Source organism: Pseudoliparis swirei, chromosome 22 (assembly GCF_029220125.1).
Source record: "Pseudoliparis swirei isolate HS2019 ecotype Mariana Trench chromosome 22, NWPU_hadal_v1, whole genome shotgun sequence".
Taxonomy (NCBI): domain Eukaryota; kingdom Metazoa; phylum Chordata; class Actinopteri; order Perciformes; family Liparidae; genus Pseudoliparis; species Pseudoliparis swirei.
This window is the reverse complement of record NC_079409.1, coordinates 13,067,437-13,090,147: the sequence shown is the minus strand read 5'-3', so window position 1 is coordinate 13,090,147 and position 22,711 is coordinate 13,067,437. Positions and strand designations below refer to the sequence as shown.

At 46.4% G+C, this 22,711-nt stretch overlaps 2 protein-coding genes across 2 annotated transcripts in view; one reads left to right on the top strand and one right to left on the bottom strand.

Annotated features, from left to right (window-relative positions):
• efna3b (ephrin-A3b) overlaps positions 1–22,711 on the bottom strand; it is a 54,497-nt gene that overhangs the window by 11,008 nt on the left and 20,778 nt on the right. The gene's annotated exons all lie outside the window — the stretch shown is intronic.
• Positions 1–22,711, top strand: part of trim46a (tripartite motif containing 46a) — a 128,877-nt gene that overhangs the window by 99,107 nt on the left and 7,059 nt on the right. The window lies entirely within an intron of this gene.

Below are 22,711 nucleotides of genomic sequence, written 5' to 3'. Positions count from 1 at the left end.
AAGTATGGACTGGTGGCCCCGGGGCCCCAGCTCCTTCTCCTGGTGTCAGCGGAGCGTTGTCCCCTAACCCCCGCGCTCGTACATCAACGACGGCTGATGTGAGCGCAGCGCTGCGCTCACATCAGCCGTCAACGTCCCGGACACGTTCTCCCCCCAACCCCGAAAAGCTCATACATCACCGTCAACCCCCAAAAAGACTCAACTCGACAGGAAGATAAGGTCTGAATCTGTGTCTAGGAGTGTGTGTGTGTGTGTGTGTCTGTGTGTGTGTGTGTCACTCCCAGACACAGATGTGTGACAAAGTGAAATAGATTCTTTCCTCATGTCCAAAAGCCTTCTTTTTCCTCCCCATCACAGACACAGGCTCATATCTGTGTGACAGAGACAGGTTGCAGTTGTAAATCATACACACACCGATGAGCACACACACACACACACACACACACGCGTGCTATAGTGGTGATGCTGTGAAATCACAAGGGGGCAGCAGTGTGTCATCCTCAGCGTGATGCTGCCGCTCCCCCTCTCTGCCACTTCTAGGTCACGTCTCAAGGGGGATTATTATTCAATTATTAAATGAAGATCGAAACTCTGTTCCCTCTCTCCATCACTTCTTACGCTCCACTCAAATCCTTCCTGAATGTGTCTCTCCCCTTGCTCTCCGTTCCTCTCATCCCGTTCTTTCAGACTGACGTGAAGGGAAGATTAATTGTTCAACATTCATCCTTTGCTCCCTTCCTCCTCTCCGCTTGCTACTTTTTCTCATTACATCATTTACTAGCCTACAGAGGGTATTAGTGGGAGAGAAAAAAGAGTAGAATGCTTCAAGGGAACTATATTTATAGCGAATGCACACAAAAAAAAGAGAGAGAGAAAGAACACAAGTGAGGGATGAGTTTAGTTCCAGGAGGGAGGAGTGAATGCAAATTTAGTAAAAGAGCAGAAAAGACAAGAAAAAAGGAGGCGGATGGAGAGCGTGTGTCTGTGTGTGTGTGTGTGTGTGTGTGTGTGTGTGTGTGCCTTCTTTGGTTTGTGTTCATCTCTGTGTGTGACAACAAAGCATCTCACCTGCCGACCTTGTACATTTGATGTAGTGACATCTTTGTGTTTCTGACATACAGCACAAACACACACACACACACACAAACACACAACAACACACACACACCAACACACACACAAAATCAAAAAGGATGCGTTAACAGAAGTGTACCGTAACAGCTACTATCATGTAAAAGGAGGATGAGAATCTGTCAGCGTCACACTAATCCGTTTCCTCATCCACGTTGTGCTCTCGTTGGATCACCAGAAGATCCAGTCGACGACTGAAGAGTGGCTTTGTGTGAAGAGGATGTTTTTGAGGATTAAAAGGCATTAAAACGTGATTTTAATCACACCTCCGCTGTCTCGTTTGAATGCGGTGAACACTTCACATGCAGTGAGGGGCCGGGAAGACCCCGTGCAACATAATGCAACACAACAACTGTATTCACATTTAGAAGAATGTTCTCACAGTGAGACAGTGAGTTATGCAGATATTAAACCCTGGTATTGAATTGGTACTTGGTATTGGCTAGGAACCTAAATCTCAGGGTTTTTATGTAATGTACATTTTGAATGTCAAAGTGTTTTGGAGGTTGTTGACTGACCGAGCCGTGATTAAGGTTATGCGCATCATTTGAGTGAAGCAGTTGGCTGTCAACGGTCTGCTACCAATGTGCTCTTTCTCATAAGCAAAGAGCCTGTGACAGCCTCATAGCAGTCACAATCATACAGGACTGTCTCAGAAAATTAGAATATTGTGATAAAGTTCTTTATTTTCTGTAATGCAATTAAAAAAACAAAAATGTCATGCATTCTGGATTCATTACAAATCAACAGAAATATTGCAAGCCTTTTATTCTTTTAATATTGCTGATTATGGCTTACAGCTTAAGAAAACTCTAAAATCCTATCTCATAAAATTTTAATATTTCCTCAGACCAAGTAAAAAAAAAGATTTATAACAGCTGAGTGTTTGTCAAGGCTCAGGAAACCCTTGCAGGTGTTTCGAGTTAATTAGACAATTCAAGTGATTTGTTTAATACCCTACTAGTATACTTTTTCATGATATTCTAATATTTAGAGATAGGATATTTGAGTTTTCTTAAGCTGTAAGCCATAATCAGCAATAAATCAGAATAAAAGGCTTGCAATATTTCAGTTGATTTGTAATGAATCCAGAATGCATGACATTTTTGTTTTTTTAATTGCATTACAGAAAATAAAGAACTTCATCACAATATTCTAATTTTCTGAGACAGTCCTGTATATACATATATATACAAATAAAATAAATATATATATATATAAATAAATATATATATATATACATACAAATATATATATATATATATATATATACATATATATATATATACACTACCGTTCAAAAGTTTGGGGTCACTTAGAAATGTCTTTATTTTTCAAAGAAAAGCACTGTTTTTTCAATAAAGATAACATTAAATTAATCAAAAATACACTCTATACATTGTTAATGTGGTAAATGACTATTCTAGGTGGAAACGTCTGGTTTCTAATGAAATATCTCCAGAGGTGTATAGAGGCCCATTTCCATCAACGATCACTCCAGTGTTCTAATGGTACATTGTGTTTGCTAATCGCCTTAGAAGACTAATATCTGATTAGAAAACCCTTGTGCAATTATGCTAGCACAGCTGAAAACAGTTATGCTGGTGATATAAGCTATACAACTGGCCTTCCTTTGAGCTTGAAGTTTGAAGAACAAAATTAATACTTCAAATATTAATCATTATTTCTAACCAAACCTTGTCAATGTCTTGATTATATGTTCTATGAAATGTTCAATTCATTTGATAAATAAAAGTGAGTTTTCATGGAAGACACAAAATTGTCTGGGTGACCCCAAACTTTTGAACGGTAGTGTATATATACACATGTATATATACATTTATATATATATAAATATATATATACATGTATATATATATATATATTCATGTATATAAATATATAAATATATATTATCAGGTGACTTCAGGACAAAAGAGAATGCAATAAATATATATTTTTAAACAGGTAAATCCACTCCGGCTGAGGAAATTGTGATTCTTATTCTATGCTGCATTTTGTTGGATTTATATTCCTTTTTATTGAATTGGAGTTTATTGGATAGTAATGCTCTCTGAAAATTCCAGGTAAAGACAAATGGAGAGACACAGCGATATAGAAAGGAAGAGGTGGAGTAGCTTATACAATGACATGATGTGTCGCTTTCTTCTGCGCTCTCCGCATGCCTCCTTTCATTTTGAGTTGGATCACCACTCATTTCCTCCCTCGTACGTGACACCCGGTTCTTCAAAGCTGGGAGGTGGTGTAGCGGGACGTTTCGATACATCTACAGATCCACCGGAGGGATGGAGCGATGGAAGGACGGAGAGAAAGATGGGAAGGTTTATAGGATGAGATAAGGGGTAGTCGGGGTTAAAAGCTGCAGTCTGGCCACCAGGGAGGGAGGAGGAGGAGGAGGGGGGGGGGGTAGAGGGAGCAACGGCTAAGAGCAAGATCAAAGTGGGCCCGGATCAATGTCACTATTGTAAAATCACATCACAGAATGTTAGAGAGAGGGAGAGACGACGTTGCTTATATAAATCAGTCGTGGGCAATACAACGCCACAGAAAGACCCCCTGCCCGGCTCGGATCTGGTCGGCCTGCACGGCATCAATAAAACACTTTGACAGGAAGAGCAATCATTCCCTTTTGTACCAACGGCTTGGAGGACCGGCTTCCTCCGCTGCTCTCTGTGGGCGAGACGACGGCCTCAGTGGAGGAAGCTCAAAGGTTGAAGTCAGAGTAGTTTTCCCCTTCAACCACGGCCTGGCTTTACACTGAATACCGACCCACCATGTTTATCATGAATAAAGCACATCAGCAGAGAGGACCCTCGTCCACTCTGCTTCTTACATGATGGGGATCAATCTGTGATTCTATGTAAACAATGTTCACGGCTAAGGGAATGAACCGAACCAATCAGAAACGCCGAGGAGAGAAGCTCACCGGTGCTCTAGTGGGAATAATACCTTTGGTGGCACATTGTGCACGCGGCTTATTAAACACTCATTAAACACGTTTGGGATGGCGGGTCAGCGAATGTGGTCGAGATGCTCGAGCTTCTAAGTTTCTTTCTCTCGATGCTCGGCGGCAACAATCACGGAAAGCTCACGAGTCGGCTTGGACCACCTCTACGGGACTTCCTCTACGGGCCACAGGGACACATGCTTTTCATGCTTTCCAACTACCAGCTGCTCTACGATCAAAAGTAGAAAACCGCAGGTTGCTGATTGGCTGGGGGATGTAAGTGTGTGTTACACGGGAAAAGAAAAATACATGTATGCCGAGGTGAGAGAAATCAAAGGAGACAGTGCTGATGGTACGAGGTTGGCAGTCTTACAACCCATTGCCAATCAGGACTTAGAAGTCATCCTGCCTCCGAGGCCAGATTTCTTAATCCCATGTCAGTCCGGGACAGAGATGCTAACCTTGTTGCAGAGGACTCCAATCAGCTGGCGGAGCGATGGGGAGAACTGAATGGCTCCCCCACTGAAAGGAGACTCGCAGGGATCAGCAGCATCAACGAGGCTTCCCAGTGTCTCCCACTCCCACTCCACCGTCTCTCCTCGCCTCCTCCATGTGTTCTCCCTTTCTATATTAGTTTGGCTTTTGCCTGAGAGGAAGCATGCAGACACGTGTGTTTGAAAAAAATAAAAGACCGTGTGTGCGTGTGTGTACATGAATCCCCCAGATGCCATCTTCTTCAATATTGTTTGACATTGAAGATATTGACACGTTTGACCGCTGGCGTTTCAGAATGCCGTCGCTCTTTTTATCATCTCGTGTTTTTTATTGTTTTTCTCTCCATCCCTCGATCATATCTCCCTAAACCACCAGAGGAACATGCCTGAGGTGTTTGTGTGTGTGTGTGTGTGTGTGCGAGTATGTGGGCTTCTGAGGGTGCGTACGTGTGTGTGTGTGTGTGCGAGTATGTGGGCTTCTGAGGGTGCGTACGTGTGTGTGTGTGTGTGAGTATGTGGGCTTCTGAGGGTGCGTACATGTGTGTGTGTGTGCGAGTATGTGGGCTTCTGAGGGTGCGTACGTCTGTGTGTGTGTGTGAGTATGTGGGCTTCTGAGGGTGTGTGTGTGTGTGTGTGTGTGTGTGCGAGTATGTGGGCTTTTGAGGCTGCGTGCGTGTGTGTGTGTGTGTGTGTGTGTGTGTCTGATAGGGTGTAGTGCTTGAGTAGGTTCTAAATTCTCCCCATAGAAATCAATACCTGTCACATGTGTCCAACAGGAATATGCTGCCTTCTCTCAAGGCTGCCACGCACAAACACACACACGCACACACACACACACACACACACACACACACACACACACACACACACACACACACACACACACACACACACACACACACACACCAGCCCTGCAGAGCAGTGGTTCATCCTTGGTAATTGATCAAAGTATTACAGCTAACAGGGCTTCTAGCCGAGCGGCCTCACACGCAGACCGACAGGATCCCGGAACACGAGCAGCGCCCTCAGAATCTCTCTCTCTCTCTATCTGCACCCCTTTCTTACATCTTCTGCCTCATTTGTTCCATTCCTCTGTCCTTGTCTCACTTCTTTCGAGCTCTTAAGCGCTCGTTCTCTTTCCTCTCCATCCTCGTCATCCATCATCCTCTGCCTCTCTCGTCCTCTGCCCCTCTCTCTCTCCCTGCCCGTGGACATAGACGATGTGTTGAGAGAGCGAGTGCTCCGGCAGCACAGACCCTAATGCCGGCGTTATTAGCCCTTTGAACCGCGCCGTCTCGCTTCCACGCCGAGCCGTGTTCGACGGACACGCTCTCCTCACCCGCGATGTGTTCGACGAGCGCGTTCCCTCCCGCACATGCATGTATTTTGCGATCAATCACGCGCGCTTTATTTCTGCGAATGTAGTCGGAGCACGCGTGACGCAGATGGATGGAAGGGAGGAAATTAAAATGAACAACTGCGCGAAACAACAGATGGCTGAAGCCGAGGCCCGACACGTGCACAATGTCGGAGACAAAAGCCCCAGATCAGAGACGTGGAGGAACGATGAGAACGGGAAGGAGGAAAGAAGGCGGAGTCCTGATGAAGAGGAATGTGGTTCCACCTGTGAGCCCGAGACCCGTGGTCTTTACCTTCACGTGTTCATTGATTTTGCTTCCAACTTTTAATTCATCTTCAATGTCACAACCAGCCTATTTTACGCTCCAAAGGGTTTCCTCACTTTCAGGCTTCTTCTGCAACTCAAATGTCATTCAACACGTATCTGCCAATACTCACCAATCTCTCCCTCTTCTTCTCTCACTTTGCTCCCATCAATCCCGGGACGCTCCATCTCTCCGTTCCCCTACATCTCCCGTTGCCTCTGTTCCCAAAGCCCTGACATGAGCAAGAGCGATCCCATCAGACGCCGGGCAAAGAGACACACGGAGAGGAGAAGGAGAGTGTATGTTCCCTGAGCTCTCCCGTGATTGATAGTGATCCTGTCTGATGGCTGTGTATAGACTCAGCACTCAGTGAGACATTACCCTCTGACCCGGCTATTGATTCTCTGCATTCGCCGCCCCAAACGCACAACACTCGTCCTGACCCTGCTCGTGCAAAAACCACACGCTCACACACACACACACACAGACACACACACACACCTGTGTGTACAGTCCTACAGATTGATAACTTGGCGGTGTCCAGTGAAACCTGATCAATGTGCTGCATAACAATCATTCTCCCTGGCTGCCTCAGCCCACTTCCTGGCCGAGTCACATGGCCCCCGTGTCCCGCTGACTGATGTGTTTGGGTCAGGGTGTGGAGGCTTGGATATCAGGGCTGCGGGGAAAAGAGCTCCTGCGCTGGGATAAACCGCTCTCAACAACAACAACAACATTACTCAGATCCCTCTCCAGAGCCGTATTAAATAAGAGATCCGGGGCAGGAAGCAGTGCCTGCCAGACAGGGGGACAATGTGGAATGAGAAGGAGTGCCATCCATCAAGCACACCTGGGTCAGATACTGTCTGCTCATCATTTTTCACCCGCTTGCACTTGATTCAACCTACTTCATTTACAAGTTGTGTGGGGTCGACTCTTTACAAAGACATCAGCTACAAAGGAACCGATTTAAAACTCACTTTGCTTTTGGTCTGTCTGTGCACGGCCAACTTGGCTTGTTTTATAAGAAGAACAAATACCTCGATCCGGCCCTCCAAACGGGGTACCAATGACCCATGTCCGCGATCACAGACAAGTTAAACACGGAGAGGATATTTTTCGCCATTGTGAGTTCGAGGAGGCGAAGCCAGAAAGAAAAGCAAGACAAGGAGGAGTGCCAACCGAGCTCCAGCCTAATGGGCTTCCAAGACAAAACCACAGCTGGCTTTCAACATTAGTCTCCATGACGACAGAAGAAGCCCTAGTTGTGGAGCTATTGTGGCAACACAAGAAAGGGGGCTACAGGGGTTCATTGCTTTGTGTGAAAACCCATCTATCCTCTCTTTATCCACCGTCTCCCCCCTGTCTCTCTAATGGCTAATTAAGTGCCACTTATTACTCTTCAACATTATCACAAATCATCAGCTATTACTGTGGCAAATTATGTTTCACGCCGTTTTCAGGAGGACATTTTCTTTTTGTTGCATCTCAGTTTGGCTGCCAAAGGAAAAAAAAATTACGGCTAAAAGCAGCTGTGGGAGCAGGGGTCGGTAACTAGGGGCGACGGGCACAATGTGGATTGGTCATGTACTGTACAACCAGCTAGCCTGGCAGGGCGGCGTGACTCCGTGTGGATAGAATAGAGTGGAAACGTCCAAAAGGTATAACGAGGACTGAAATGAACATTTAATTCAAGTGTATACCCGGTTGCATCAGTCTGCTAAAGGAAATGTATTATCCTGAAATTCTTCTACCAACTAACTAAACGACATGTTGTCAAATTCATCTGTCAGAAACAGAGCACGCACATGGTTTTAAAGGCAAACCGAAGCTCTGGTACTCTCGGGGTCGGACCGATGGACGCACACACACACACACAAAGGGCTCTGCGAGATAAATAGCCGACTTGGTAGGACATGCCGACTCCAGCAGGAAGACCGTAAGTGTTTAAATGCAACTGGGTATTCTTGTCAGATAGAAGATGACATTGAGATTGAACATTTCCAGCTTTATGGATGTTCCATGAATGAAATGTGACATAATTGAATGTATTCACATCAACACGAGGTCACAAAGGCCGAGCAGATTGAGCTGCAATGCTAATTTAAGCAAAATGTGCTAAATTACCCATTTAGGAAAATAATTCTGCTGTATGGAATCAATGGAGTAAAACAGTAATAACTTTCATAATATTAACTTTATTTATATAGCGCCTTTAAAAACAGAGTGTACAAGGTGCTCTACAATGAAAGGATTCCACTCCAAAAGTTTCTTTTATCTTCAAAGCAGAACATAAAAGACTGCCCCATCTCGGATGTATCAGTGCTAAGACCTTCCACCGAGCACAGGCCGACGTGACAACGGGAAACAAAAAAGATTTTGTTGGGTGATGAATGAGCCAAAAATCTATCAATGCCAGATTTTAACTCTGCACACAATAAATAGGCTTAAGAGTGATGCACTGGAAACGGAAACCTTTACTTTGTGCAGTGTATTGCTAAATAGCTGTGTGTGTGTGTGTGTGTGTGTGTGTGTGTGCTTTTACAGATGTACAACGCGCTGCCCCGAAATCTTCCCTCATTCCTCCGTACCCGGCCTCAGAGATGGTAGCAGTCAGCCACCACTGGGATACGACTTTCTCTCTTCCACTCCAATAAATGACCTCTCACAAACCCACAACTCTGCTCGTTAAAGTGGAAACAAACAACACAACATGAACATGGAGCGGGATAATGATGAAATTGGAATCATTTGTAAATAAACGCGTTGAGCTCGATGACGACATCGTGGCATAACCAGGTGCCGGTACCAGGGGCCGTAGTTTGGAGGGACCCCCGTTCGCGCACAGTCGGCTTTACATGCGGGTGAGGCTCCATTGTGTCTCTGTGTGTTTGTGGGTGTCAGTATTTCCCGATGTCAGGGTTTTGCATAGAGAAAATTTGGGCGCGCGCCTAAGCCGTTTTCGCGAACACCTATGACAAATCCCGAGCGCCTAAGGCAAAAAAAGTCTGCGATGGAAAAAAACAACAAAAAAACTGTGTTCATCATGTGCATGTCAGCGAATATGTTCTCAATAGTATGTTTCAAGGAGGCTACAGCCGAACCCTCGTTCTGTTTGGATCAATAGTAATCGAGTTGATAAGCGTGTCTTCTTGTCTGATCAATACGCAACTGTGAGGCGAATGGACAGAGCGGCCAGCTGCTGATCACTCAACAGCCCGACGTGCACCAATACACCTGGACTATTGTCAATAGGGATGCACCGATCTGATCGGCGTCGATCCATATCGGCCGATATTCCCATTATCGGTTTTGATCGGCGTTCTCAAAACGGCTGATCAAACTTGGCCGATCAGTTGACATAAAATCTGCGAGAACTATCAGAGACGTTTCAATCGCGGCGCATAGCAACGGAGACGATGCGCCCGGCGAGGGCCGCAGAGGTCAGAGGTCAACGAGGGGATCCTCACCACCGAGCGGCGTCCCCGTCCCCCGAGTTGAATCACTGGGTCGACTCAGCCGACTCTCACATGTCTGAGCCCCTAGAGACTGATGCTCATGGTAAACGCATTCGATCGGGAGCGCGTGAGGGTTTTGATAAAGTTAGCGGAAGGATTTATATGACAACATCCAGTTTTGCAAAGTTAGCGGAAAGAACCACGTGAAACAACATCCGTTTTTCAAAATAAGATGTCGACAAATCATACACTAACATATAAAAGTAAACAATGAACTGATTTTGTATCTTTTAGATCGTTTCTGAGATTTAGCTTAAATTATGCTAACATTAAAACATTTTTACTGTACCAGAAGAGTTTATAAAAATAAGTCAGACTTTTGTATGTTAAGAAAAGTCCTGTAAATAGATTTCCCCAAGAGTTCCAGGAAATGAATGATGCAGATGTGTGCCATACATATCTGAAATCCCCTATAATAGCAATCAAATAATTTTAATGTATCAATTAGGACATTTTTCAAAGTAAAAGTCCTAAATGTTTAAAGAAATCTGTAATTTCTTTAATGTTTGAGGTGCTTTATATATGTATTTCCTCATAGTCCTAGGCAATAATGCTACACAATAAATAGAATGCTTCAATCAACACAGTGATCGGTGATCGGTATTATCGGATCGGCAGATACTGATTTCAGTGATCGGTGATCGGCACCAAAAAACCTGATCGGTGCATCTCTAATTGTCAATCTATTTGCTTATCTATTTTAGCAAAATGATTTCCTCAAGCATTGCCTCCATTATTTATGGGAAAAAATAAGAAAAAAATACATAGATGTCTGCTAATTACGGTGATATGGCAATACAGACCGTGCGAAGAGCACCGAAGACCCATTTTGACCCAGGAAAACCCCTGGATGTGGCTGACTCTCTCCACCGAACATGAGCAGACTCTGTCAGACTTGACAGTCTCTCAGTGCAACATCCCCCCCCCCCCCACTAGCTGCACTGCTCTCCTCCTCTGCCCCTCCATCCTTATCAGTGTCCTTCCATCTGACTCTTGTTCAATGTTTCATTTCAGGTTCAATCTTTTTGACGTCCTCTCACTCCTCCGACAACGACGCGTCTTCCTCCCTTTCTGCCTTCCTCTACTGGCCTGTCAATCTGTCGTGCCCGCCCTCTCTCTCTCTCTCTCTCTCTCTCTCTCTCTCCCTCTCATGAAGTCAATTAACCTCTCCATGTGGTGGCAACCTGTCAGTCCTCATAAGACAGTCAGCAGAATGTGCATCCATGTGCACGTGAAAGGAAACCTTCCTGCCTTCGTGATGCGCACGTATCAGAAATAATGGATCTAATATTTCATGTTTAAAAGTTGCACACAAGCCACTCACAACTCCATGCGCACATCCTAAGTGGTTCCACGGACGTGTGCATGTGAAATGAGTCAGAGGAAGGTGCCGAATCACCTCCAACAAAGTGCATTATGGACTTGACAAAGCAATTCCCCCCGTGCTAAAAATATATGTCTTTGTTCCCATCCGTGCTCGTGTGTGGAGGTCCTGCAGCTTCACTGTGACTTACTGCTTTCATTTAAGAGCTACTCCACATACATTGATTATTTGGGCAACATTGTCCACGCGGACTGATCAATAAACCTCATCCCTTTACTAGAAATATTGCAGCAAAATACTGCGGTGGCTTTTTTTTATTGCGCTTTCTTTTAATGAGGTTTGACTTCTGAATGTTTTATTTCATTCGAACGATTACGCTCGTCATCCGTTCGTTACGAAACAAAATGTCGCTGCTGCGAAAGCATACAAGACTGGAAATGAAAAACCTATCGGATAAGTCCCTATTGTGTCTTGAAGATGGGGATGGAAAGTAAAAAAGTTAATATGTATTCCTATAAAGATACCGCAGGTTATTACTTTAACTGTCCTCTGCTCCGAGTGACATGCAGACATGCACCAGTGACAACACCAGTGAATCAGGCAGCGGGTGGCCACACGAGTCCTTTTAAAATCAGATATTCCATGTGCGACATTGAGGTTTATCGGGTTCTTTCCGGAAATCTTATAAAGTGTGTTGTATTTATTCGCACTTGAGCATTTATTCAAAGGGGACAACGCAGTGGGATGTGTATATGAGCTCTCGTAAAGTCAGCCCACGTCCCAGTGCAACATCCTGGCCATATAAGCAATGTCTGCTCTGCTCCTGGAATATGAAATATGCATGGACCATAAAGAGCATATGGACCATCCATCTCAATATCCGCTACACCAGACCATCAAAAAAGATCATTAAACCTAACACACACAGGCCGGCTCACACACACCAACACACAAAATGGCACATAAACATGCACTCCCACGTTGTGCATAATGGTTTATCAGTTTCAGTGCCAACTTTCTGCTGACGGAGCACACGCAATAACAGGCAAAGGCATGCGCGCACACACACGCACACACACGCACACACACACACAGACACACACACGCACACACACGCACACGCAAGCACACGCACACACACACTCACATTTAGCAAAGAGGATATTTAGCACTCAGGTTCATTTGCCCACTTCATATTTCTTGTCTTAATCTAAATAGTTTACAAACAAATGCCACATAATAACAATATTAAATAGATTCAGCATGGAAAAACATGAACATGTGTCTTTGTTCAACCAACACACACGCACACACACACACGCACACACACACACACACACACACACACACACTCTTCAGGCTGTCACTCAGTCTATATTTTCTTTACCACATTGTCACCGTCAGACTCTCTCTGGTCCCACACTGCAGGGGATTAAAATGTAATATGAGACTCAAAAGGGGTTCTGGGGGGAGGGGGGAGGGGGGGGAGAGGGATGCACTTAACCAGAGCAAAGTTAGGGAAACTATCAACAGAGTGGCAGAACAAAGGAGGAAGGGATGAAGGGATGGAGGGATGGAGGGATGGAGGGATGGACCTAGCGTGAAGGCGGGAAATGACAAAAAAAGTGGGTGGTGATGAGGAAGAAGAAGAACAGATTGACTTCGGAAGAGAGTCAACTCTCATTCGCTCACATTGAACAGAGAAAGACACACAAGCAAAGCCTTCCACTGGATGAGGCATCTGTCCTCCTTCATCTCTTTCTCTCCATGCCTCGCCCTCTCTTCCTCCCCTCCCTTATCTTACATCTCTCTAATCTCTTTCTAACTCCAGTGTGTGTCAGCGTGGAGTCTGACACTAAGTCAGCGTCGTATTCCATCATGCATGCGGCCGGAGACGGGAGCGCAGCAAACAGGACAGCGACAAGACGGGCTTCGTCTTCTTCATCCCTTTCCCCCTTCAGCCCTTCCTCCCTCATCCCGCCACCCCACTTCCACTAAAGCCTGTCTGCCCAGGTGCAGCCGACATCAATCCGCTAATGGGCCGCTCTCTTGTTGGTTCACACTGTGGCCTCAAAGGCCATTCCGGTGTGTGAAGAGCTCTCATTATATGTGTAAGAATGAGGGTTGGACACAATGTGCAGGATGTGTGCTTCCCAGGATGTTACAGCTTCCACCTTGTTTTCACCTTCACAGGAGAGGGCACCAGTTGAAGAAATGCAATCTTTGTTGCCAAGCTCTGCCTGCAGGTGTAATCATTTGCTTCTTTATGTGCAAAGTTGGATGAACTGTTGGAAGGGAAACTGCCAATTCCCATTTCCTATCCACAGACTGTCCCGGATAATTTAACAATCATATATGTTTGTGTCATCATGACCGACCGCTGAGATATTGTATTTTTATCAACAATTTGCGAAGGCCTTGAATACAACAGTTCCCATGAGCCTCGGCTGCTGTTGCTATGGAGAAGAAGCCAGAGGCATGTCGTCTGAATGTACGAGTAGAGGTGTGTTGAGGCAGAAAGCTCGGGGGATTTATATCTCGGGTAATTGACATGTAGTTCACCTTCAGACCAGTTGTGTTTATTCACCCCAAAACAGACAGATAACCCCCTAAAAATATTCGCTGAGCATTTCTGTCTGAACACAGTAATAACACAATAATTAACCAGTAGCCACATGCACAGCATCATTTTAAGGTGGATGCAGCTTTTACATTTGACCAGTCATTTCTCAGTTGCTCATCTTTGATCTGATGATTCATCCATAGTATCAAGCCCACCCGACCTTTCCTATGCACACAATGAAAAGGACTTTCTTCCCCCTGGATGCCCAAAATAGCTCCTCCCACCACACAACTATTGTACCCCCATCCTCCTGTGGGATACCGGTTTGCTCCAGTATACGCTCCAATGTACTGGATGCTGCCCAAAATGTGAATGCAGGAATATTCTGGGCCTGTTGTGGGTACTACAGCATATCTCTGCCTTCTGGTTTGAGATTTAAAAATATATGTTGTTGAAAGCAGATGTGCCACCTGCTCACCTCAGCGTCGGTGGAGCTCCTTCGACAGACGACTCCCTGCCTTGTTAACAGCACTTTGATTCAGACAATTTCAGGAGCATGAAAACGATGCTGATTGTGCATCGAGGGGCCGTTGTTGTGCCTTCATGAATGACGGCGTGTGTGTGTGTGTGTGGGGGGGGGGGGGTTGATGCCCTATGAGTTGGTGAGCGTGTGTTTCCAGGTGTGTGTGAGTGTGGAGAGAACACAAGCGGGCAGAGCGACAACAAAAGAAGAAACACGAGAGAAATTAATCAACAGCGTTTCTGACGCTTCTCTTCACCTCCAGCCAGGACTTCATCCTCTCGCTCCCCTTCAAACACTTTCATTTGCACCTGTTCTTCCCGACTCCTGCACCTCTCCCTCGTCTAGCACTGCCAATCTATCCACCGTGCTGTAAAGTCTTCATCCCTTTCTCTCTTCCTCTCCTGTCGTTTACTTGCCTCTCTATCTTAGTAATTATCTCTCCGCCCTGTCCCCTCGACGCACCCCCCGTCATCCATCTATCTGCCTCGATGTAAAATACCTCCATCTGCTTTCACTTTCAGACTTCATTTTCCATTCCCTGCCCTTGCTTATCTCGCTGGGCTGACCCCTTAATCCCTCCCCTCTTTCCCTCCATCCTTCTATCTCTCCTCCTCTCATCAGCACCCCCCCCTTCCGCCCGCCCGCCTGCATCCATCTCTCCGTGCCTCCTCCCCATCACAAGCCGATTGAAATTCAAACCCGGGCTTTATTGTCGGCCCATGCGGTCGGCGATTTACTTAGCGCACGTTCTCGTCCGAGGCCGTGGAGGTTGTGAGCAATCTGGCGCTGGGTGTTCAGAGAGAAGATAACGCAGCGGCAGAGGCAGCGGCCGCCGGCTCAGCCATCCATTAGTTTTCCGTTATGTTTGTCATTGCCACCGAGCTAACGGCGGCGGCAGCTTGGAACTTAGTTTGTCTCTCTTAAATCACTATAAATGCTGCACCTGCATTTAGCTCCCGTCATGGCGGCTCCTGTGCCGCTCCGTCTCGTCTCCTCTATTTCTCCTTGTCACACAGTATTTATGCTTCTGCTCGGACGTGTCGGTGCCACCACGGCAGAGTGATGGCTTGAGGTTATTTGAGTGTTGTGATCTCCCGTCAAAACCTCGCATACAAATATAAAATGTTGTTTTTTAGTTTTTTATATGACTATTTGACTTACAGCGCTATCATTTTTTTTTCAAATCCATAAACAGATCCTAAATTAAATGTCCATTAAATATTATATGATATGTATTAATTTTCTGATAAAACATGACATATTTCAGTATTCTGGAATGATTGCTTTTCCATCAATTTGATAATTGATGAAACACCTTACAGGTAATGTTTCAGGCAAAGTGAGAATCGAATATTTGGGGATTTTGTTCTGTCGATGGGACAAAACATAATATTTGGAGCAAATGAAATTACAACTTTAGTACCCACAACATAAGCCGTTAACGAGGAGTTGACAAACAGATGTTGTGTGTGTCAGTGTATGTGTGTGTTCAAGATTCAAGATTCAAGATTCAAGATGTTTTATTTGTCACATACACACACAGGGTGTGCAGTGAAATGAAAGTGGCAATGCTCAGCAGGAATGACAATAAAAACAACACAATATTTACAGTAAGTGTGTGTGTGTGTGTGTGTGTGTGTGTTCACAGTCCTGTTGTCCTGAGGAAAGAAACTCCGTCTCAGTCTCTCTGTTCTGCCTGCCTGACCGCAGCAGCTGAAACAGTCTGTTGTTGGGGTGGTGAGGATCCTTCATGATCCTACAAGTCCTGCAGGGTGGGTGTGTTCCAATAGTGTCGTTCAGCCGAACGCACTACTCTCAAACCAGGCTGTGATGCTTCCTGTCAGACAGCTCCAGAGTAGAAGGACTGAAGGATCCTCTGGAAACTTTAAATTTCCTCAGCTGCCTGAGGTGGTAGGGGCGCTGCCTTGCCTTTCTCACCAGAGTGTCTGTGTTCGTTGACCATGTCAGATCCTCGGTGATGTGGACTCCCAGGTACTAGTACCCGCTCACCCTCTCCACAGTAGTCCCGTTAATCCCCAGTGGTGAGTACGTCCTCTGTTGTTGTACCCTCCTAAAGTCCACAATCAGCTCCTTAGTTTTGGTGACATTCATGATGAGGCTGTTGTCCTGGCACCAGAGTGACAGATCAGCAACTCCGTCGTTGTCGGAGATCAGGCCCACCACCACTGTGTCATCCGCAAACTTGATGATGGTGTTGGAGCTGAACCTGGCCACACAGTCATGTGTACAGGATCCTGTGTTCAGGGTGAGGATTTGTGACCACCTGTGGCCTGGCGGTCAGGAAGTCCAGGATCCAAGCACACAGGGGTGTTCAGTCCCAGCTCAATCAGCTTGCCGGCCAGTCTGGAGGGACTATGGTGTTGAAAGCTGAACTATAATCAATGAACAGCAGTCTCACATAGCCCCCTCTGGCTGTCCAGATGAGAGCAGTACCTGGGAGACAGCATCATCTGTGGATCTGTTTGGGCGATAAGCAAACTGCAGCGGGTCCATGGAGGAAGGAGGAAGGCGCAGATGTAGTCCTTTATCAGCCTCTCAAAGCATTTCATGACCACCGAGGTGAGGGCCACGGTCGGTAGTCATTCATACATGCTGGAGAAGCATTCTTGGGCACAGGGACAATAGTGGATCTCTTGAAGCAGGCGGGGACCACGGACTCAGCCAGGAGAGGTTGAATATTGTGGTGAACACTGGAGCTAGCTGGTTGCCCAGATATGCCATCTGGACCTGCAGCTTTCCTGGTGTTCACCCTCAACAGAGCCCTCCTCACACTGTGCTCGGTCACAGAGGTGTGTGTTGTCTGAGAACTCACCTCGGCACGCTTAAGTGATGTTGTGTTGGCGGCGAGCTAAGCGCTGTTGTTGCTAGCCTCAAACCGTGCATAAAATGAGTTCAGCACTCACCATTGCGCGAGGTCTGCTCTGGTAGTCTGTGATAGTCCGTAGCCCTGCATAGGGCGCCTGGTGTCGCGCTGCTCCATCTGTGATTCCACTCTGTCTCGCCTCCTTTTGGCGCCCTTCACGCCCTCCTCAGTCCATAGACCGCTGCCTTGTACGTTATAGGCAGCAATGCAGGCGTTCACAGCTTCACGGATGGATCTATCAACCCACGGCTTTTGGTTAGAAAAGACCTACTTTTTACCGGGGGGGCGATGTGTCCTTCGCGTTGCTATGAGGCTCATTGCTACACAAACTTCGCTGGCGTCACTGGAACTGGATTGGATCATGTCCGTCGACGCGACACCTGGGCGTCCTGTAGCTCAGCCTCTGATTGGTCAGACCACCGCTCACGCTCCTCCACCGCTCGCTTCGCGCGATTTTTTTGAGTACCGGAAGCAGAAAAATGGCGGCATGGTCTGATTTTCGGAGAGAGAGAGAGAGAGCCTTAGCCTCTCTTGAATGGCGCGTGTAGTGGTCAAACGTTCTTTCCTCTGGTAGCACACGTAATGTGCTGGTGAAAGTCGGCATGACTTTTTAGGTTAGCTATTAAAGTCCCCAGCCACCACCACAGCGCGTCGGGATACTTGTTCTGATGCCAACAACACATCAGAGTCCCGATGGTGCTATTCGGTGTCCGCTTGTGGTGGTATGGTGCTGTGGTGATTTGAACTCTGAACTCCCGGGGAATGGTAGAATGGGCGGCAGAGGATATGATGTTGGTTCGAGGAGCAGAACGAGAAAGAGTCTTAATGTTCTTGGTCGCGCCACACTTTGTGTTGATCAGAAGCAAACCTCCACCCTTAGATTTACCAGACTCTTCCGTTCTGTCTGCCAGACAAATCATGTCCGTTGAATCTGATCCTTGCCCTAACATCATCGGCAGAGGTGGACGGTGGGCTTGAACTCTCAGTCTGTTCATCGCTCTCGTTTCCGATGTTTTTTTTCGTCTCCCGTAATGTGGCTCGGCCCCGCCCCCCTCGATGTTTCGTCGTCTCCCCGAGTAGCGGCCCACTGTTGTTGATGTGGTTCCACGCTGGATCGATGTGTGTTACAGACAGGTTACAAACACATTTGCAGGTGTCACAGCAGCTCCTGCAGGCTGACTCCTCCTCATGTGTGTATGTCTACAAAGTCTGTGTGTGTGTGTGTGTCAGTTAGTGTAACCATGTGTTTTTTTTCTGGCACGTGTGTGTGTGTGTGTTATCTGTGTGTGCGTGAGACTACCGTGCGCAAAACAGCTGCTTCATCGATGGCAGTGTGAGCTTTGGTTCTGTCTCTTCAATCAAAGTGCTTCCCTACAGCTCGGCCTGCCAGACTAAACCAAAGTCAGCCAACACAGGGAGAGAGAGCGAGAGAGAGAGAGAGACAGAGAGAGAGAGAGAGAGAGAGAGAGACCTGTGGGTGAAAGGCCATGAGGTCCGTTTCTGTCTCTGGTGCAATGTGATGAAACCGGCAGGCAGCCAATCAAACATGACGATGAGCCAACCAGGGAATAACCTGCAGGTTAGCTCACACACACACACACACAGACACACACACACAGACACACACACACACACGCACACACAGACACACACACACCCACACACACACAGACACACACACACACAGACACCCACACACACACACACACACAGACAGACACACACACACCCACACACACACACAGACACACACACACACAGACACATGCTTGTTTGAATCGCAGCATTGTTCAGTGAGGTCCAAGCAGACCTTTGATAGCAAGTGTTGCATGTAGAAAGTAATTGCATCGGGTGTAATTGGTTGTGGTCGGCTGGTTTGAATAGCAAATGCTGGCTTTGCATAAACACACAAATGATCCTTGTTTACGTTGTGTGTCTGCGCGTGCCCATGCAAAGACGTTGCTGTTGTTGTATCTCTTTGTGTGCCCGAAGCAAAAACAGACCCTGAGCTACATGATCCTGCAGAGAAAGAGGGGGGGGGGGGGGAAAGATGCTGGTGGTGAAATTGGAGGGAAAGAAAGGAGAAGGAGGGAGTGTCGTGTGAAACAAAGCAGCAACAGATGGTGGGAAGGAGTGAGGGTGGTCAGGGAGGGAGCAAGAGACGCGAGGCCAGAGGCCAGAGGACAGAGGGGTCAGGGAGAAAATGGAGCGGAGGGGTTTCCAGCTGCGTATACCTTCAAGCTTAGCTAAGACACTGTGTGTGTGTGTCTATTTCTCTGAGGCAATGCTCCATTACAGTGAGACACACTAAACACAGACTAAATGAGACAAAGAAACTTCAGAGGTGGAGGAAACACACAAGTCTTTGGCCCTCCCACTGAGTCTGAATGTGCCGTGTCAGCCTTCATGGCGCTGCCTTCCCTTTATGACCCCCTTGTCTCTCACCTCTCTCTTTCTCAAAGAGGTTATTTTCCTCTCTCGCTACCCGACTCTCTCCTCCCTTTACCCTCCACTCGCTCCACGCCTCCCTCTCTGTGCGGCCTTTATGGCAGAGAGGGAGCGGTGATGTCATGTCATGTCATCATGTCGTCGCTGCCCGCTACAGAAGGCGTAATGCACCATTTAACAATGGCGTGACAATGGTACTATTTATCTGGTATCTTAAGTGTGTGTGTGTGTGTGTGTGCCTGCAATGACAACCCACCAGTCCTGTCGTTACATACACACTGTGCAGAGAGAAAAGTGAGGCAACCTATACGTCAGGAAAGAGTGTTTGAGTTGTGTCTTTTGCGTACCCTTGTGTTGTGTGTGTGTGTGTGTCACAGGTCACATGTTTTAGGGGAATAATATGTTGAAGAAATGGAGACAGGCAGGCATTTGGGTTTTCACCTCCATCACACTCCAGCATCCAGCTTCAGGACCCGCATCAAGGACATTTCAGCTGGTTCTCGGGGGCCCAACGAGAGACACATAACTGCATCCTGTCTTTAATTGGCCTGGAGTAAAATGGCGCTTGGCTGAGCAGTGACATCCCATTTCACAAATATGTGTTGCACTGAGCCGTACATCTCCTCCTGGCCTTGGAAGTGGGAGGAACTAAGGGAAAAGGGAACGGTTGCAAGAAAAAGAGGCATAAACTAGGATTAAAAAAGGAGGCGATGAAAGGCGAGCAGCGGCCGGTCAGTTATGGTGGACGGTAAATAAACCTTTCGTTGGCATATGTGCAATTTCTACTTTTGCATCACACTTTCTGTGCACTAATGTTGAGAGTAAAGTGTCCATCGGATCCTCAGCATGCGAGACGCTGCTGCTGCGAGCCGAGCAGCTCCAGCGGCACACGGCGAAAGGAATACTCAGAACATCAAGGGCAATACTTTGCTGTGCTTTTAAATGTAGCTGTTTGTAGCTCAGGTGGCAACAATGCCGGCAGCATTTGGTGTGGTTTGTCTACAGCTTCAAAGTTACTCCAAGGAACTTTATCTTTTATTTAATTAACTTGTGCAGAGACAGTTCCGCGTTATCTCCAGACTCTATTTGAGTCTCTCTTTTTGTTAATGGCCGGTGGCCCCGAGGCTGTCTGGAGTCAATTCCAGAGTTTGTTTTGACTTGTTGTATTTAAACCCGAGAAGACTCAAAACGAATCAACATGTATTTGGGGTTGTGCTGTGTATTGTGTTTGACTTGTGCCTTTTGTAGCGGAGCAATGAGCTCGCCAGGTAAGAAAACAACTGTTCAAGTAGCTTAAACCAAACATGAGGTTAGAGGTCACTCTAATTATTGTTCTCTTCTGTCACGGAATCCTACGCGACATGCTGTGTGGATTCTGGCGCGACCTGAGGGTTAAAGTGGTCGTGTTAGAGAACCTTTTACTGCAGCCGGGTCACCCAGTCGGCCTCGCTCAGCCCTGGTTCTGGTTCTTCTGCACCTCCCTTCCCTCCAGCGTGGGCAGTGGGAGGAGGAGGAGTCACATCTGGGTCTGTGTGCGGTCCCCGGCCTGAGCTGAAGGACTTTCAGGTGAAACAGACGGATCTTACCGGAGTTTGCGTTGAATCCGACCCGGTGGACGCAATGACGAGCATTAAGAATAACAACATTAAAACAGCCAATCTTCTCACTGAACGTCACGTCTACTTATGTAGGTCATGTAGAGGCGTCAGTCTTAAACTAGGACTTTTTCAAAACAAATTAAAACCTTTTTTTAAATTCTATTAGGTCATGCTTTTCCAGAAGGCAGATTCAGATTCTCCACATCTGTAGAGACCAAGATTAGGCCGTTCTTTCTTCATTCACAATGTGTGCATCCTTGCCTTCTCGGTCTCCATCCCGACAGCCTGTGACCCAGAAATCAATTGAGGTCTACGATCTTGTTAAAAAGAGGAAAGAGACTCAGACTGACAATGAAACACACACTTCATGTGTTGTTTACAGTGTTTTTGCAGTGTTGCGTTTATTCACGGTTCACCAAAATGTGTATGTTTATATTAAGAGGCAACTTGTGTTGTTTGCAAAGCTGTGTGGCCTGGACACAACACTTTAAAAAAACTGTTATTGGCTTCTCATTCACACTGAACTAGGTGTCTCTGGGGATTTCTGTGCCGTTTGTAATTTAATGGGAATTAATGAGGCTGAGCGGTACGGCAAGTAGTGCTTAAAATGTCTTCAACTATGCGTATTAAATCAGAATCAACAAATGAAATATGTGTAAAAAATGTAAACTCTTTAAGTGCCTTGTTGAGAGAAGAGTACGAGGCTGTTCAGACCAACAGCTGCACGGGCATCCGGACACACGATGAACTTCACTCGACGTTTTCCTCCGTGTAATGCGACGTCAAAGTCAAAGTCAAAGTCAGTTTTATTTGTCAATTTTTCATGTGTGCAAACATACCGAAGATTGAAATTACGTTTCTCTTCTGTCCAACATAAAGTGAATTGAATTGTGCAACATAAAGTGAATTGTGCAACATATAGACAACATAAAGTGCAAAAATAGTAAAAGAACATGTAAACATAGAGACAACATAAATTGAACTAGCAGCATTCAGACATGTGAGTCTGAAAGAGGACGGAGTGGGAGGATGGGGAGAGAGTTCAGCTTCCTGACAGCCTGGCGGTGTGAGCCCGGAGGCTCCGGTATCTCCTCCCAGAGGGCAGGAGGCTGAAGAGACCGTGTGAGGGGTGGCAGGGGTCACTCACAATCGCGGTCACGTCATGGACGGATTTCTTAAAATCGGCCTTTGAAGTATATTCTATTGTTTCAGCTGAACCTGATGCATCAGGATAGCTTCTTGTGTTTTAAATTAAAGAAATAGTTAAACATTTGTGGAAATATGCTTAACTATGAAGCCAGTTGTGCTGAGCTTAGCACAGTCACTGTGACCAGGGTAAGAGTAGCCAGGCCATGTCCAAAAATGAAAGAAATCAGTTCTTTAAAGAGCGTTAGAGATGCTGCTCGGTGGTCACCTTCGCACTCAGGGCGGCTAGCCGGCCCCAGATTCCAGTCTTTATGCTAAGCTAACAGCGGCTAGCTGTGGTTTAATATCGAACGGACAGGTACGAGAGTCGTGGCAATCTGCTCGTCAAAAAATTCCCACCCTTCAATTGTTAAATTATTTCTATAATGTGGTGGGGTTAGTCGATCACTC